This window comes from Megascapheus bottae, chromosome X (assembly GCF_031878675.1).
Source record: "Megascapheus bottae isolate mThoBot1 chromosome X, mThoBot2.hap1, whole genome shotgun sequence".
Lineage (NCBI taxonomy): Eukaryota > Metazoa > Chordata > Mammalia > Rodentia > Geomyidae > Megascapheus > Megascapheus bottae.
Genome location: NC_143547.1, coordinates 37,730,440 through 37,741,855, shown reverse-complemented (window position 1 = coordinate 37,741,855; position 11,416 = coordinate 37,730,440). Strand labels below are relative to the sequence as shown.

The following is an 11,416-nucleotide window of genomic DNA, read 5'->3' as shown; positions in this document are numbered from 1 at the left end:
AATGTGTTTGCCTAGAAGACATATTAACTACCAATTGATCCCACATCCTTGTGCTAAAATCATGCACCTTAGACATTCAGAGACAGTGTGGAGAATATGATCATCACTACATCTAACCTCACTGCCCTCAAGTCATCAAATCCAGTTGCCTAGATAAAAGTCGATGCATGTTCACAAAGAATCTGCTCATAGGGCCGGGAGTTTGGCCTAGTGGTAGAGTGCTTGCCTAGCACACACAAAGACCGGCTCTCGATTCCTTGGTACCACATACATAGAAAAAATAGTCAGAAATGGTACTGTGGCTCAAGTGGTAGAGCTCTAGCCTTGAGAAAGTCCAAGGACATAGAGCTCCCGAGCAATTCCACTACTTGGCATTTACCCAATCGTCCAGAAACAAGGACATACTAAATCCACTAGCACAACGATGTTCATTGCAGCAATATTTACCATAGCAAAGATATGGAACCAACCCAGATGCCCCTCAGTTGATGAGTGGATCAACAAGATGTGGTATTTATACACAATGGAATTCTATGCTGTTGTCAGAAAGAATGACATTGCCCCATTTGTAAGGAAATAGAAAGACTTAGAAAAAATCACATGAAGCGAAGTAAGCCAGACTCAAAGGAACTTAGGCTCAATGGTTTCCCTCATTTGTCATAATCAGTAGAAACCTTGGGCTCTCCTAGCAGAGATTTGCAATAGAGCAAAACCTTGATACAAAAGGCCATATAGTAGCACACTAAATGAAAGGACCTCCAGGATATAGAAACAAAAGCCATATAATGAGTGATCGTTGTCCTTAATGTACCATGTTATCTCTCATCTCTTTTGCTGTCCCTTGGCTATCTCATATTGTTACAGTATCTCACTTTGTTATCTGATATATTGGATACATTTGTATTTGGTTATTTGAAATAGGATAGGGAAAGGGGGAAAACAAGATGAGCTGCGGGGCTGAGGGAGGGAAATGGGGACCAAGACATGAGAAAGGGTATCAATGTATGTGAAGTAATGCACCTTCTATGTGGTGTGAATATAATGTAACCCTTCTGTTAATGGCAATAAAATATATGAAAAAAGATCATTGTAATTATTTTCTTAAATTTTATTTTTATTGAAAAGGTGATGAGCAGGGGGTACAGTTACATAATTAAGGTAATGAGTACATTTTTTTTTGACAGTCCTGGGGCTTGTATACAGGGCCTAGGCACTGTCCTTGGACATTTTTTTGCTCAAGACTAGCATTCGGCCACTTGAGTCACAGTGACACTTCCACCTTTTTCTGTGTATGTAGTACTAAGGAATCAAACCCAGGGCTTCATACATGCAAGGTGAGCACTCTACCACTAGGCTGTGCTCCTGGCCCTACATTTGTTTTTAATAACTGTTACCCCATACCTCATTTTCTTCTGCTTACCCCTCCCTCTTCCCCTCCCCCACAAGTTGTAAGATTCTTATCCAACAAAGCGTCAAGTGAGTATCTGTGTTGAATTGCTTCATCCTTTATGCTGCTGTTTCTGTGATCCCCTTTCCTTTCCACATATTGAATAATCTTATATACAAGACACAAGGTACAGAAAAGTAAGAAAAATAAAAATGAAAAAAATGTATACAGGACCTAATAAGACCCTCTTGTTTCCATATCATGTAGTTCATGTTGATATGCTTCATTATATATGGTCCTATGCACTACGCAATTGGGTTATTGAGATCCGTTATTATCATAGAATATTCTAGAACACCATGGATATATTCTAGTTTTTACAAAAGAGTGTCCCATCTATTTTTTTGCCATTCTTGGGCCTTGAACTCGGGGCCTGAGCACTGTCCTTGGAATTTCTCAAGGCTAGAATTCTACCACTTGAGCCACAGCACCATTTCCGTTTTTTTTCTGTGTACGTGGTACTGAGGTATCAAACCCAGGGCTTTGTACATCCTAGGCAAGTACTCGACAGCTAGGCCACACTCCCGACCAGTGTCCCATCTATTCTTTATCAGTGGGTTTATTGGTCATGTCAATAAGAACTCCACAAGGAGATTCTGTGACTCTTTTTTTTTTTTTTGGTGTTGGCCTTGGGGCTTGAACTCAGGGCCTGGTCATCATCCCTGTGCTTTTCTGTGCACGGCTAATACTCTACCACAAAAGCCACAGTTCCACTTCTGGTTTTTTTTTGGGGGGGTGATTAATTGGAGATAATAATCTCAAGGACTTTTCCTTGAGATTTTCCAAATTGGCTTTGAATTGTGATCCTCAGATCTCAGCCTCCTGACTATCCAGGATTATAGGCATAAGCTACCATCATTTGGCTGATCCCGGTGACATTCTAAGTAAGTTGCACTACTCTGACCCCAGAGGTGGGTCTGAAGGAAGGTGAGGTCAAGGGTACAGGCAAGGATGTCAACCTGCTGGGAGTGGTTATAGACAAGTTTTCAAAAAGTAACCCAAAGACATGTTGATATCAGACCAGAACACCTGGATGGGGTCACAAACACCTGGTATCTGATCTCAATGATGTGACAGGATTTCATTCTAGAAGTCAAACATCTAATAGCTCAGTCCTTTCAATCCTTGGGAAACAGAACCAGTTTTCTTCAGTCTAGAGGAGCTGGTTTTGACACATTATGGCTCCCTCTGTCTGTGATTTGGGGATAGGATCTAAATTATCAACATTTAGCTGAGCACTGGTGACTCACACCTGTAAGCCTAGCTACTCAAAGAGCTGAGATCTGAGGATCATGGTTCAAAGCCAGCCCTGGCACGAAAGTCCTGAGACCCTTACCTCCAGTTAACGACCAGAAAACCAGAAGTAGTATTGTGGTTCAAGTGGTAGAGTGCTAGCCTTGAGACAAAAGAGCTCAGAGGCAGTGCCCAGGCCCTGAGTTCAAGCCCCACAACTGACAAAAGATAAAAATAAATTATCAACATTTACAAAAATAGACAGGGGCCATGTCTGTATAAACACAAAGACACTGATTATTCTATAGGTAGAGGTAGAGTCCAACAGTGTAACTCCTTTGAACAATTAGCTGACAGATTGACAAAATGAATGGCAGGAAGCTAGAATATGAGTGGCCTTGGGGCTTAAGGGGGGGCAGACAAGAGGACATTGCTTACTTAAAGTAATACAGAAGTACTTCTGATTATTGACACTGTTGTGTGTTGTTGATGATATTTCCAAACATATCTGGAGTATATATTAGGTGCCTTTGATAAGACCCATATATTTAGGGGCGGGGAGTTTGGCCTAGTGGTTAAAGTGCTTGCCTAGCATGCATGAAGATCCGGGTTCGATTCCTCGGTACCACATACATAGAAAAAAGCCTGAAGTGGTGCTGAGGCTCAAGTGGTAGAGCTCTGACCTTGAGAAAGTCCAAGGACAGTGCTCAGGCCCTAAGCTCAAGCCCATAACTGGCAAAAAAAAAAGATGTCAAAGACCCATATATTTAGAAGTAAAAGATTTTCAGTTTTTCACCTCTGTCTTCTGTTAGAAAATAAGCTTAATAATTATAAGAAAGTTCAACTCAGAAATATGCAGGAGGAAAGCTCTTCTTTACAACAAGGAACATTTTTGGACAAATACATAGCAACTCTCCTCTTCCTCCTTCTCTTCCTCCTCCTCTTCTTCCTCTTCCTCCTCCTCTTCCTCCTCCCAACACCTTCCCCTTCCCCTCCTCTCCCTCCTAGCTTGTGCTACCTAGGCACATTGCTGACTATTAAGCCAGGCCTCCAGTCCTTCTTTTCACCCTGGGAATTTTCACCCTGGGAGTTTGAGCAGAGCTGGACCTGTTCCTTTGTCCTCCAATTACTATTGCTATTATTGGTGCCAGTATAAGGGTTTGAACTCAGTGCCTAAGTGTTGTCCCTTAGCTTTTTCTGATGAAGGCTGGCACTCTACCAAGTGAGTCACAGCTGTACTGTCAGCTATTTGGTGGCTAGCTGGAGGTAAGAATGTCATGGATCATCCAGCCCAGTCTGACTTTGGACTATGGTTCTCAGATATCAGCCTCTTGGTTAGTACAATTAATTGATACCAATTTGTGTTTTTCTTGCCAGTCCTGGAACTTGAACTCAGGACCTGGACACTGTCCTTGGGCACTTTTTGCTCAAAGCGCCCTGCCACTTGAGCTACAGTGTCTTTCCAGCTTTTTCTGTGTATGTAGTACCAAGGAATTGAACTAAGGCTTTGTGCATGCTAGGCAAACACTATCACTAAGCCAAACTCCCAGCCCCATACCAATTTCTTAATTGTCCATTTATGCCCACAATGCATCTTAATCAGGATCACCCCTCAATCATCCTGCCTCATTCCTCCTTCCCTTTCTCAAACCAATTTCAAGAAATTTATTTCTTGTGTATACACAGGCATATGAAGTATTTTGGACAATTTTGACTCTCCTTCAGGCTCATTTGAACTATCCCCCTCCTACTGCCCAGAATTGAGACAGTACCTGTGATACTGTCATTTGTGTGTGTGCGCACGTATATTCATGTGTGCATATGTATGATAGTCCTGGGACTGGTTTTGAACCTCAATCCTCAAATCTTAGCCTCTTCAGTAGCTAAGATTAAAGGCAAGAGCCAGAGGCACCCAGATTCTTTATTTTTCATTACATGTTTACTGTTCAAAGGGCTATCACGAAGGTATTTTGTAGATGCATATATAGTACTTTAATTACATGGACTCATTTAATTTATTCTAACCTTTTTGTGGGTCATGAGTGTTGAACTCTGGACCTGGGCAATGTCCCTGAACTCTTCAGCTCAAGGCTACCACCCTACCCCATGAGTCACAGCCCTACTTCCAGTTTTCTAGTGATTAATTGAAGAGTCTCATGTTCTTTAGTGCCCAGACTGGCTTTGAACTTTGATCCTCAGATCTCAGCCTCCCGAGTAGCTAGGATTACAGACATGAGCCACTGCACCCGGCTTGTTCTCACTTACCCCATTCTCAACTAGCCCTTATTATTCAACAGCTTTCAGTGAGTGACTGTTGTCATCTTCCCAAGTGTGAACCATGTAACATGAAACATGTAAATTAGTGAAACTACTGTCGAAAGTAAAAATAGAAAAATCATAGGATCTAGCTCGATCAAAATCACTCTTGAGCACTTCTCCAAAGGAACGTGTCACGATACAATAGCAGCGCTCGCACACTGTGCCACCATTCACAGAAGCTAAGTTATGGAAACAGTCTAGACGTTCTACAACAGATAAATGATTTCAGAAAATGTGATATCTATACACACAACAAAGATGAAGGAAATTGCCAAGCGCTGGTGGGACAGGCCTGTAATTCTAACTACTCAGGAGACTCATATCTGAGGATTATGGTTCAGATTCAGCCCAGGCAGGAAAGTGAGTAAGACTCTTATCTCCATTTTACCACTAGAAAACTGGAAGTATCCCAGTGACTTAAAGTGGTAGAGCGCAAGCCTTGAGCTGAAGAGCTCAGAGACAGCTCCCCAGCCCCGAGTATAAGCTCCACAATCAACAACAACAACAAAGGAAATTATGTTATTTGCAGCGAATTTGATGGATCTGGAGACTATCATATTGTATGAAATCAGTCAGGTTCAGAAGGTTTCATGCTTTTTCTCATCATTGTATTGCTAGGCCTAAAAGACAAATGTATATATAAACACACAGGAAAATGTGTTTGCAATTGTGAGCCATGTCTGCGGCAAGTAGAAACAATAGATGGGGAGGGGGAAGGAAAAAATTAAGATGGACAATGTTGAAATGCATTGCACCTTAAGATAACTACTAGCCAGTAGAAGTCACTGAAAGCAGATACACTGAAACCTTAACAAGAAGGAATAGGAGATACACTAGGTCTCCTTGGCACAGGTCGAAACTTTCTCAATAAGGACCCAGAAATACACAAATCAAAGAAAGTCTGGATAAGTGGGACTGCATTAAACTGCATAGCTTCTGTATGGCAAAGGACAAAGCTAACAAATTAACTACAAAGCCTACAGAGTGAGAGAAGATCTTCACTAACCATACAATGGACAAAGGCCTCATATCTAAAATATATCAACAACTCAAAAAATTGAATCACTCCAAAACTAATCTCCAAAGAAACAACCATCCCATTAAAAGATGGGCCAAAGACTTAAGGACAGTCTTCTCAGAAGAAGAAATACGAATGGCCTATAGACACATGAAGAAATGCTCGACATCTCTGGCTATAAAAGAAATGCAAATCAAAACAACTCTAAGATTCTACTCCACTCCATTTAGAATGGCCATGATCAAGAAATCTACTAACAAAAGATGCTGGCGGGGATGTGGCCAGGAGGGATCACTACTACACTGTTGGTGGGAGTGCAAACTCGTTCATCCACTATGGAAAGCAGTATGGTGGTTCCTCAAAAGACTAAACATACAGCTCCCCTATGACCCAGCAATTCCACTACTTGGCATTTACCCAATCGTCCAGAAACAAGGAGATTCTAAATCCACTAGCACGACGATGTTCATTGCAGCAATATTTACCATAGCAAAGGTATGGAACCAACCCAGATGCCCCTCAGTTGATGAGTGGATCAACAAGATGTGGTATTTATATACAATGGAATTCTATGCTGCTGTCAAAAAGAACGACATTGCCCCATTTGTAAGGAAATAGAAAGACTTAGAAAAAAAAAATCACATGAAGTGAAGTAAGCCAGACTCAAAGGAACATAGGCTCAATGGTTTCCCTCATTTGCAATAATTAGTACAAACCTCGGGCTCTCCTAGCAGATTTACAGTAGAGCAAAACCTAGATACGTAAGGCCATGTAGTATGACACTAAAGAAAGGACCTCCAGGATATAGAAACAAAAGCCATATAATGAGTGATTGTTGTCCTTAATGTACTATGTTGTCTCTCATCTCTTTTGTTGCCCCTTGGCTGTCTCATATTGTTACAGTATTTCACCTTGTTATTTGATATATTGTATATATGCGTATTTGGTTATTTGAAGTTGGATAGGGAAGGGAGGAAAACAAGATGAGGGGCGGGGTTGGGGGGCGTGAAATGGGGACCAAGACATGAGAAAGGGTATCAATGTTTGCGAAGTAATGCACCTTCTATCTGGTGAATATAATGTAACCCTTCTATTAATTACAATAAAAATATATGAAACAACAAAAAAATGAAACAAAACAAAACACTGTTTGCCCATGCTTGTGAACCTAGCTACTTGGGAGGCTGAGATCTGAGAATTGAGATTCTAAGCCAGCCCAGGCGGGGAAGTCTGAGATATTCTTTTTTTTTTTTGCCAGTCCTGGGGCTTTTACTCGGGACCTGAGCACTGTTGTTGGGGGTTTTTCCTAAAGGCCAGTGCTCTGCCACTTGACCCATAGCACTCTTCTGGCTTTTCTATGTATGTGGTACCGAGGAATTGAACCTGGGTCTTCCTGCATGCTAGGCAAACACTCTACCACTAGGCCATACTTCCGGCCCCGGAAGTCTGAGAGATTCTTATTTCCAATTAACAAGTAAAAAGTCAGAAGTAAAGCTGTGGCCCAAGTGATAGAGTGCCAACCTTGAGCTAAAATCCTCAAGGACAGCACCCAGGCCTTGAGTTCAAGCACCAGGACTGGCACACACACCCCACATGGTTGCTTTTCTAAGTGGAATGGTCTTTGTGTTTCCACAGTAACGATAAGTGTTTTATAAGATAAAGCTATTTCCTTCTTTCAAACAATGCACAGGGCTGGGAGTTTGGCCTAGTGGTAGAGTGCTTGCCTAGCATGCACAAAGACTTGGGTTCGATTCCTCAGTACCACAGACATACAAAAAAGCTGGTAGTGGTGCTGTGGGTCAAGTGATAGAGCACTAGCTTTCAGAAAGCCCAAGGCCAGTGCTTAGGCCCTGACTTTAAGCCCCAAGACTGGAAAATAACCAATGCACGATGTGTAGTTATTTCTAAATTCCCCAAAGATATGTGTATAGACTGAGAAAATTTTGTTTCTGGAACCAGGAGAGTAGTCTAGTGGTAGAGTGCTTGCCTAGCATACGCAAAGCTCTGGGTTCAATTCTTTGGCACCACATACACAGAAAAAAGCCAGAAGTGGTAATAGTAGTAGAGTATTAGCATTGAGAAAATCCAAGGACAGTGTCTAGGCCTTGACTTCAAGCCCCAGGACTGGCAAAAAAGGAAAAACTGTGTACTATTATTTCATTAAAAATAAGATGCAACTTTATGAATGGAACATCTCTAAAAATTTATTGCAAAGTAGTATGGGTAATCATTATGGGTTCATCGGACTGTGCAAATTTTACCACTTTATACCTTGATTCTTCTAAGTATTGGAGTTTGAACCCCATTTTTTAGTTTTTTTTAATCTTTTTTTTTCAGTTGTGGGGCTTTAATTCAGGGCCTACCTGCTATTCCTGAACTTTTTTACTCAAGGCCAGTGCTTTACCACTTTGAACCACAGCTCCACTTCTGGGCTTCTGATGATTAATTGGAGATAAGTGTCTCAGGAGGACTCTTCTGCGCCAGCTGGCTTCAAACCATGATCCTTAGATCTCAGCCTCCTGAGTAGCTAGGATTACAGGCATGAGTCACTGGCACCATGCTATTTTTTTAAATAATTATTTTTAAGTAGTTATACAAAAAGTTGCCATTTAACAAAGCAGTTTACCCATCCCCACCTCTTCCCTCATTCTCTTTTTCTTCTTGTCCTCTCCCTACCACTTTTAACTATCCATTTCCTAGTGTTTGTTTTGTTGAACTTTCACTTGCCTTTCTAAGGAATTATAGTATTTGAGTTCTCCCTTGAATTTATCACATTTCAGTTAATACAATTGTGACATACTATAGAAATAATCCCTGAAAGTATAGTCTTAGTTAATATAATTGTATATGCTTGCATACCATCCATTATAGTTACTTATAAGTATATAAACTAGATCTAATTTACACATATAGGGGGAAACATGCATCATTTGTCTCTCTGGGCCTGACTTTACACTTACATTTTTCCAGTTCTTTCAATTTCTTTAAAAATCTTATTTTTTATTGTTACTATTAAGTGATATAGTCTTAGCAATGATCACATTCATTTGTTTTACATTACAATACTAAGCATCATCATTCTACTTTACAAAATTTATAAATGTTGGAATATTCAGAAACCTCCAGACTTACATAGAACAAAAGGTTTAACTCTTTGAATACTTACAATGAAACCATTTCTTTCAGGTCGACTGTTATGTACATTTCTTCCCTTTGCTAGGGATTCAGTTGTTCCCTCTTTCTCTGTTCAGTCACTACTCTTGTATTGTTTAGGTTTAATACACACATATCAGGGAGACCATGCACTTTTTGTCACTTTGGTCTTGGCTTATCTCACTCAACATGATTTGCTCTAATTCTATCCACTTCCCAGCTAATGTCGTTATTTGATCTTCTCTGGTGGCTATGTAGAACTCCACTGTATATATGTACCACATTTTTTTGTATCAATATATCTGTATTGGGGCATCTGTGTTTTCTCCATCTCTTGGCTATTGTGAAGAGGGATGAACATGGCTGGGCAGGTGTCTTTATCATATCCTCGGTCACGATGCACTGGGTAGATGCCTAATAATGGTATGGCTGGATCATAGGGAAGGTTGTTTTTTTTTTTTTTTGAGGAACCTCCAACAGCATCCCAAAGTGGCTGTGCTAGCTTGCATTCCCACCAGCAGTATAGTAGGTTCCCCTTTCTTCACATCCCCACCATAAGAATCTTATTTTTTTTATGCCAATTCTGGAGCTGGAACTCAGGGCCATGGGCACTTGTCTCTGAGCTTTTTTGCTCAAGGCTAATGCTATATCAGTTGAACCACAGCTCTAATTCCATTTCCTCAGGGGTTAATTGAAGCAGAATCACAGACTTTCCTTCCCAGGATGGCTTTTAACCATGTGTCTCAGATCTCAGCCTCCTGAGTAGCTAGGATTACAGACATGAACCACCTGTAGCTAGCTAGAGTCTTTCTTGATGGACTTGAGTCTGTAGTCCATATTTCTATGAAAGCATAGAAGGGCTTATAAAAAACAGGATACTGGGGCCGGGAGTTTGGCCTAGTGGTTAAAGTGCTTGCCTAGCATGCATGAAGACCTGGGTTCGATTCCTCGGTACCACATACATAGAAAAAAGCCAGAAGTGGTGCTGAGGCTCAAGTGGTAGAGCTCTAGCCTTGAGAAAGTCCAAGGACAGTGCTCAGACCCTGAGCTCAAGCCCAGGACTGGCAAAAGAAAAAAAAAAAGAAAAAAGACAGAAGTGGTGCCGTGGCTCAAGTGGTAGAGTTCTAGCCTTAAGAAAGTCCAAGGACAGTGCTCAGGCCCTGAGCTCATGGCCCAGGACTGGCAAAAAAAATACAAAGTCCATGCTGGGCACTGGTGGTTCACAACTTTAATCCTAGCCACACAGGAGGCCGAGTCTGAGGACTGGTGTTCAAACTCATCCCTGGCAAGAAAGTTTATAAGACTCTTTATCTCCAGTTAATCAGAGGAAATTGGAAGTGGCACTATGGCTCAAAGTGGTAGAATGTTAGCCAGCCTTGAGCTGAAGAGCTCAGGGACAGTGCCCAGGCCCAGGGTTCAGGCCCTATGACTGACATAAAAAAAAAATACAAAGCTGGTTCCTAGCTTATAAGGCTAAACCGAAGCAGAAACAGGACTGGGTTTAGCTGTAGATTGTGGGGGGTTCCAGATTTAACTGTTACTGTAACACTTGCTAATAAGAAACATCAGTGAATCACCATCGCCAGCTGTCAATTATGCTGCTACTAATGTGGCAGAATAAATGATTAGTTATAAAATATTGAAGTTAATGCCTGATGCCAGTGGCTCACGCCTGCAATCCTACTCAAGAGGCTGAGATCTGTGGATCATTGTTCAAAGACAACCTGGGCACAAAATTCCATGAGACTTTTATTTCCAATTAACTGCAAGAAAAACCACAAGTGGCTCACCCTGGTAGAGTGTTAGCCTTGAGCTCAAGAGCCCAGGGACAGCACCCAGGCCCAGAGTTCAAGCCCCACTAACCAACCAAAAAAATGTACTGAAGTTAATGACTGTTTTTAAACAAATTGTAGTTTTTTTGGTTATAAATGAACAGTGCAATATTGTTCCTATTTACTATTTTCTAGTATATTTTCCAGAGTTGATTCGAAGTGCTGGCAATAGACCTCAAAACAGGAAAGTTCCATTTTCCTTTGGACCAACAATGTATCTTTTATTGTTTAATGGTGAGGACTTTCTATGTGTCAGAGTAGGTTATTTGTCTGTAAAATTTTTAATCAAATGTTTTGTTTTATCACATATTAAATGTTTTATCAAAATGTGCTAATGCCCCTTATTCACATACACGTACATACACATATACTCCAAGATATTACTATTTTGCCAGGTGCTGGTGGCTCATATCT

At 41.1% G+C, this 11,416-nt stretch overlaps 1 pseudogene; it reads right to left on the bottom strand.

Annotated features, from left to right (window-relative positions):
* Positions 1 to 8,776: 8,776 nt before the first annotated feature.
* LOC150040876 (small nucleolar RNA U3) lies at positions 8,777 to 8,847 on the bottom strand (annotated as a pseudogene).
* Positions 8,848 to 11,416: the final 2,569 nt, after the last annotated feature.